Raw genomic sequence first — 8,015 nt, 5'->3', positions numbered from 1 at the left:
AGTTCTTTCATTGCAGCTTTGACTTCTTCCTTCATTACCATTGGTTCTAGATCATATGCCACTTCCTGAAATGGATGAAGATCGATCAGTTCTACTCTCCACTCACGGGCAAGTTTCAGAGTCTCTTCTGTCGTCCACTTTGGTCTTTTCTTCTTTTCTCGTCTTTTTAATGACCTTTTGCTTTCTTTATGGATGATATTCTTGATGTCATCCCATAGTTTTTCTGGTTTTCGGTCTTTGGTGTTCAATGCATCAATCTGTTCTTAGCTGGTCTCTAAATTCAGGAGAAATAAAATCAATGTCATATTTAACTTTAATTTGCATATGTGCAGTTGGTGGTCTATTCCACAATCAGCTCCTGAACTTGTTTTGGCTGAAGATATTGAGCTTCTCCATTGCCTCTTGCCACAGATGTAAACAACCTGATACCTGTGTACTCTGTCTGGCAAAGTCCACATGTATAGCCATCTTTTGTGTTGTTGCAAAAAGCATTTGCAAAGAATAAGTCATTGGTCTTGGAAAATTCTATCATATGATCTCCAGCATCATTTCTATCACCAAGACCATATTTTCCAACTTTTGGTGATTCTTTTTTTTTTCCAACTTTTGCATTCCAATCACCAGTGATAATTATCACATCTTGATTGCAGGTTTGGTCAATTTCAGACTGCAGAAGTTGGTAAAAATCTTCAATTTCCTCATCTTTGGCTTTGGTCATTGATGCATAAATTTGAAAAAGAGTAATATTACCTGGTGTTCCTCATAGGCGTATGGATATTATCCTGTCACTGACAGTATTGTACTTCAGGATAGATCTTGAAACATGCCACACCATTCCTCTTCAATTTGTCATTCGTGGCATAGTAGATCATATGGTTGTCTGATTCAAAATGGCCAAAACCAATCCATTTCAGCTCACTAATGCTAACCAGACGGCTGGCGGTTCAAACCCACCAGCCACTCCTCAGAAGGAAGGTTGGGCAATCCTACTTCCGTAGTGATACTGCCTCGGAAACCCAAGGAGGGGTCGCTATGAGTTGGGATTGACTCGACGGCACATAACAACAACAACAACAATGCCTAGGATATTGATCTTTATGTATTCCATTGCATTTTTAACAGCTTCCAATTTTCCTAGATTCATACTTCATACATACCATGTTCTAATTATTAATGGATATTTGCAGCTGTTTTTTCTTATCTTGAGTTGTGCCACATCAGCAAAAGGAGGTCCTGAAAGCTTTACTCCATCCACATCATTAAGGTTGGCTCTATTTGTAGGAGGCAGCTCTTTGCTAGTCATATTTTGAGGGCCTTCTGAGCTTAGAGGCTCATCCTCTGGCAGTATATCAGACAATGTTTCAGAGCTATTTTTCAGTAATATATCAGATAGTGTTTCATCGCTATTCATAAGGTTTTCAGTGGTCAAGTCTTTGATCAGTGGATGACGACTTCCTTCTTACAAATGTATCTTAGGCTGGAAGCTCTACTGAAACCTGTCTACCCTGCCTAACCCTGTTGGTACTTGAAACACTGGTGGCACAACCTCCAGACTCACAGCAACACATAAGCCACCATAGGATGACAACTGACAGACAAGTTAATCTCCCTTAGCTGTTCAAACTGCTCCACTCCTCCTTCCCGACCTTCCCTACCAGTTCCAAAAAAGCCTCCAAAAAAGCCATCTGCTGCAGCTTTCTGGCTTTCCCTACTAGTTCTGGCCCTCCAAAAAAAGATTCTATGGGCAATATATTGAATGATGCAGGAAACATCAAGAGAAGATGAAAGGAATACACAGAGTTACTGTACCAAAAAGAATTGATTGATATTCATCCATTTCAGGAGGTGGCATATGATCAAGAACCAATGGTACTGAAGGAAGAAGTTGAAGCTTCACTACCAGAGCTCCAACACCACAACTCAAAAACATCAACTCTTGTGTCTTCCTTATTCGTTGCCAGTTATGAGGTAACTGAAAATACCATGGCTTGGGTTAGGTGCACCTTAGTCTTCAAGGCTAACAAGAATTGATGTTTTTGAGTTGTGGTGTTGGTGAAAGATACTGAAAGTTCCATGACTGCTAAAAGAATGAACAAATCTGTTCTGGAAGAAGTGCAGCTGGAATGCTCCTTGGAAGTGAGAATGGCCAGACTTTGTTTGACCTACTTTGGTCATGTTGTCAGAAGAGACCATTCCCTGGAGAAAGATATCAGCTTAGTAAGATGAAAAGTCAACGAAAAAAGGGGAAGGCCCTCAGCAAGATATTTTGACACAGTGGTTGCAAGGATAGGCTCAAGTCTAGCAAGAATTGTGAGGCTGGAACAGGACTGGGCAGTGTTTTGCTCTGTTGTACATAGGGTCTCAATGAGTCAGAGATGACTCGACAGCACCCAATAACAACAACAACGATATTAATAATGCCAGGAACTATTTATGTGCTCTAAATGAACTCTAAATCTTCTCACCAATATAAGATATGTATTGTAATTCTTTTAATTTTCTTGATGAAATGTAGAAAGGTTAAGTAACTCTGTATTTCTGTGATGTTGGTAATGAATGGCTGTAGGAAAGAGAAAAGGATTCTACAGCAGGGCCAGGCTACAGTGTAAGTGGCCCTTTTCCTTGGACCATAGGACCTAAAACCTATGGTGTTAGAAGTCTGGCTGTTATTACACAACGGGGGCAGGAAGGAATATATTTGGCACCTAGTTTTACACTTGGGTGACACTTGGTACCCACCTTACCCAATTTTGCTGTTAAATAGACAAGAATCATGACCATCAGGAATGAGCTTCTGGTTACCCCATTAGATCAGCCACCGACAACAGAGGTGCTCTCTGAGAGTGAGAGGAATCTAGAGTAGATAGAGGAGCTCTGGTAGCACAGTGCCTAAGGTACTTGACTACTAACCAGAAGGTTGGTGGTTCAAACCCACTAGCCACTCCATGGAAGCAAGACTGGGCAATCTACTTCCATAAAGATTTACTGTCTCGGAAATCCAATGGAGGGTTGTGATGAGTCAGAATCAACTTGATGGCAGTGGTTTTAGAGTGGATAGTGCAGGAGGGAGTTGATGAGTATTATCTGACCCCATACATTGACCCATGATCAGCTGCAAAAGCAGAGGTCACCTCACTGATCTTTCCCTTGTAAGTTTCACCAATGTCCTGGAAAAGATATTTCAGAATGTGAAACAAGTGACTCTAAATTGTCCAAAGTCAATGAGGTCGTGTACTGCCTTGATTTCTATCTTCAGGAAGTACTCATGAAACACTCATTCTCTCATCCCCAGGAGTGTTTGAAGCTGAAAGCTTTCTGCTGAGGCCCTCCCTGAGAATTGCCATAGAGGAGAGCTGCCTTACCCAAGGTCATACCCTATTCCTAGGGCCTGCTAGTATTCAATGACTAGGGAATGTGGGGATATTAAAGCTTAATCTCCTTACATCAATGAGTGAAAATTCTTAAAGCATATGTCACTCTAGAGCTCCCTGTGGGAATGATTGAAGCCTTTGTTGTTACTGCATTGCCTTCTTTTATTCCCTAAGTTTGATCCTGAGAGCACTCTCAAAAAACTTCCTGCATGAAAATTTCCATCTGAGATTCTGTTTCCTGAGGTGTCCACCCTGTGGCAAGGAGTAACAGGTCTCATGGTTAAGTAATCATGCTAGTGCTCACACATAATAGAAATACTGCAACAGAAAATTGTAGCACTTAGCATCGAAAATAAATTCCTAGTGTATATGTTGACCCTGCTCTCACTGCATCAAACTATTGAGGCAAAGTCAAAGTTGTCCAGAAAGATGATTCAGGCATTGAATGGAACAGAACCTTACTCACATAGAGAAGAGACAGCAAGGTCAGAGTCAATAATGGGCATTGGTTTCTCATGGCCAGCAGACCCTAACAATATATACATTGCAAAAGTATATGCCAAACACCTAAAGACGTGCAAAGCATATCTGGAAAAAAACAAAAAACAAAAAAAAACCACATAGGCTTTATCTGGAAGGTCAGTATAAATTGAATGGTGCAAGTGATGGGATTTTGTGATCTTTTCATGTGGATTGGGTTTAGAAGTATTTATAAGGGGAGAGAGCTCTGGTGGCATTGTGGTTAAAACACTTGGCTGTTAACCAGAGAGTTAGTGGTTCAAACGCACCAGCTACTCTGCGGGAGAAAGATGAGGCAGTCTGCTTCCTTAAAGATTTGCAGCCCTGGAATTCTTATGGAGCAGTTCTACTATGTCCTATAGTCATTATGAGTCAGAATCAACTTGATGGCAATGAGTTTGGTTTTTTATAATAAAGAATTGCACTAGTCAGAGTCCAGTTGGAGAAACAGAAGCTACTATATTCCAAACAAGTTGAATATAGTACAGGGAGTCAGTTAAATGGATGTGGACAAAACAGAAGCCAAACTACATGGTGGGAGCAAATCAGAGATTATCAACATCTGAAAGAAAACCACTACAAGCTTTTTAAGTCTGGACATTGTGAGGAGATGGGCTCACTAGATCCAAGAAACTGAAACAACCTATCAGGAGCTAGAACTATGGCTGGGACTGCCTGTAGGAGGTGGTATCACAGAGGGAAGGGTTGTCATTGGTGGGCTGAGGTTACAGAGAAAACTCTTCCGCTGCTGGAAATGGTATGTGAAGCTGTAAGGAAGGAGAAATACTCTGGCTTTTCTACTTCTTCCTACCAGTTTTCTACCATGTCTTCCATTGTTTGACTCTAACCAGAAGTGAGTGACAAAAAAGCATTGAAAATGTTTCCTGTGATATATTCTGAATAGAGGAAGAGTGGGTAATGAATATGAGAGCAAGCAACCAAATGATTAGCACACACTACTTGTTCTGGTTACCTAGTGCCGCTCTGACAGGAATATGTACCACAAATGAGATGGTCTTAACAAACAGGAGTTTATTCTTACAATTTGGAGGCTTTAAGTCTAAGTTCAAAGTGCCAGGCTCTAGGGGCTGGGTGAAAGCCCCTCAACCTTGGGGTCTAGCTCTGCCTCCTGCTCCCAGCCCACTGGAGCTAGAGGCATTTCTTCACTCAGACAGCTGCTGGCTACTGAGGCTGAGAAGCCCCAAGGTTGACAAGTAAAAAGACACAGTCCTGATGTTACCAAACCGCACAGTAGGCCATTAACTTAAGTCCATTGTAAATCCCAAGGTCGGCAGAGCATAGCAGGCTGCTGAGCAACGACAGGGCTACATGCAGGGTCCAAGCGTGCCATAAGCTAGAGACCATTCTCAAAGCTTCTCCTTATATACAGGAAGAAGACCACATACCCAAAGGCAGCTACTCAGCTGCTTGTGGTAGATCCCACCATGGAGTTGATTGCCAGTCTCATCATGGGGAATAACTACCACCAGCTGCCCAGCCACTCAACCAGGCCCAGCCAAGTTGACACACAAACATAACTACCACACTACTGTTTTTTACTAAGGAGCCCTGGTGGTGAAATGCTGAAGGGCTCAGCTGGTAACCACAAGGTTGGGGTTGGAACCTTCCCAGTAGCTCCACAGGGAGAGACTTAATCATCTGCTTTCATAATGATCACGGCCTAGAAAACCCTATAGGGCAGTTCTGTGTCACATGGAGCCACTATCAATGGCACCTAATGACTGTTTTTGCTACTCAGCATCTGTTCTCACACTACCTTTTTTCAACAACACAAATGGAGGCTGTACACATGGACTTCACCAGATGGAACACACAGAAATAATTTATACAACACCAATTTGCTCACCTCATGTGCACTATTCAGTTGTTTTTAATATTCACAGATACATACAACCAACACCACAGTCAATTTTAGAACATTTTCATCACCTCAAAAACAAATGCTGTATCTGTTATCATTACTCCCATCTACATGCCTCCAGCCCTAAGCAACCATTAATCTACTTTCTCTCCCTATAGATTTGTCTTTTCTGGATATTCATACAAATGGAATATTTCCTAATATTTCAAGGTTCCTAATGTCACGATTTTCAAGGTTTTCAATGTCATAGCATGTATTAGTACTTCATTCCTTTTTATGGCTGAATAATATTTCATTATATGGATGTACTACAGTTTGTTTATCATCAGTTCATGAACATTTGGTTTTTCACTGCCTTTCACTTTACGAATAATGCTACCATAAATATTTGTGTACAGGTTTTTGGGAGGACATGTTTTCATTTTAATTTCTCTTGAGTATATACCTAGGAGGGATTGAGTGGGTCTAATGATCACTCTGTGTTTAACCAGTTGAGAACGACCAGATTGTTTTCCAAAATGGCTGCACCATTTTTCTTCCCCATCAGTGGTATATGAGAGTTCAGAGTTTCTCCATGTCATCATCAATACTTGTTGTTATCTGATTTTTCTCATTCTATCCATCCTATTATTATGAAATGATATCTTGTGATCTTGATTTGCATTTCTATGATGACTAGTGATGTTGAGCATCTTTTGTATATCTTCTTTGGATAAATGGCTATTCTTTTGCCCATGTCTTAATGGGTTATTTGTCTTTTTATTTTTTGAGTTACGAGTCCCTATGTATTCTATATACAAATCTCTTATCATATATAAGTTATTAAAAAAATGGAAATTCTGTGGTTAATGATAACTGAAATAAATTCATTACAGGGACTCAAAAATAGATTTGAACTGGCAGATGAAAGAATATACAAACTAGATGATAGATTAATAGGGATTATGCAAGCCAAAGAAGAGAAGTGGAAAAAAGAATTGAGAAAAATAAATAGAGCTTCAGAATATATATGCACAACATACACCTAATGGAGTACCAGAAGGAAAGGAAAACAAGAAAGGAGCAGGAAAAAAAAAAAAAAAAAAAACATAAATAATGGCTGAAAATTTCCACATTTATTGAAGGAATCACTCAGGAATCTCAACAAACTCCATAGGATAAATACAGACATTCACAAACCTGCAGATGGTACAAATGCTGAAAGCCACAGATAAGAAGAAAATTAAACACAAATGGCAGACCAATACCTTTTATGAATATAAATGCAAAAAGCCTCAAGGAAAAAACTAGAGAACTGAATTTTGTCGTTGTTGTTATATGCCATTGAGTCGGCCCCGACTCACAGCGACCCCTCTTTGGGTTTCTGAGGCAGTATCACTACGGAAGTAGGATTGCCCAACCTTCCTTCCAAGGAGTGGCTGGTGGGTTTGAACCGAGAGAACTGAATTTAGCAATATGTAAAAAGAAATATGCACAATGCCTATGTGAGATTTACTCTACGAATGCAAGATTGATTGATCCCAAAAAATCAATTAATGTAATGCACAATATCAATAGAATACAAAACAGCAACTACATGATCATATCAACAGACACCAAAAAATCATTTTACAAAATGCAATACCATTTCATGATAAAAGCAACCAAATAGGAGTAGATGAGAACTTCCTCAACCTGATAAACAGCACCTATGAAAAACCCACAGCTCACATTATCCTTAACGGTAAGAGACTGGATGCTTTCCCCCTAAGATCAGGAATGAAACAAGGATGTCCATTCTCACCACTTCTGTTCAACATTGTATTGAAGATTCTAGCCAGGGCAATTTGGCAAGAAAGAGAAATAAAAGACATTCATATTACAAAGAAAGATGTAAAACTATCTGTATTGGCAAATGAAATTATCTTGTATACAGAACATCTTAATAAAACCCCATAAATAATTATAACATAAGCACTTAGGACTATTTCCAGATACTTTTAAATGATTGTTATGAAATACATTTTATCAGTTTAATTGAGGAGCAAGTTTGTGGAGCTCCTCATGGTGTTATGCCAGAAATGGAACTCTGTTTACACAACAAACCATTTTTAACTTCAGTACAACCACAGCCTAGTGCTGCTATTTTACAGGATGTTGTTGTTGTTGTTGTTAAGTGTCGTCGAGTCGTTTCCGACTCATAGCGACCCCATGCACAGCAGAATGAAACACTGCCCGATCCTGCGCCAGCCCCACAATCCCTG

This window comes from Orycteropus afer, unplaced genomic scaffold (genome assembly GCF_000298275.1).
Source record: "Orycteropus afer afer isolate SDZICR_OR568_19922 unplaced genomic scaffold, OryAfe1.0 scaffold00235, whole genome shotgun sequence".
NCBI classification, from domain to species: Eukaryota; Metazoa; Chordata; class Mammalia; order Tubulidentata; family Orycteropodidae; genus Orycteropus; species Orycteropus afer.
The sequence above is the reverse complement of the archived record's forward strand: the minus strand, read 5'-3'. Positions refer to the sequence as shown.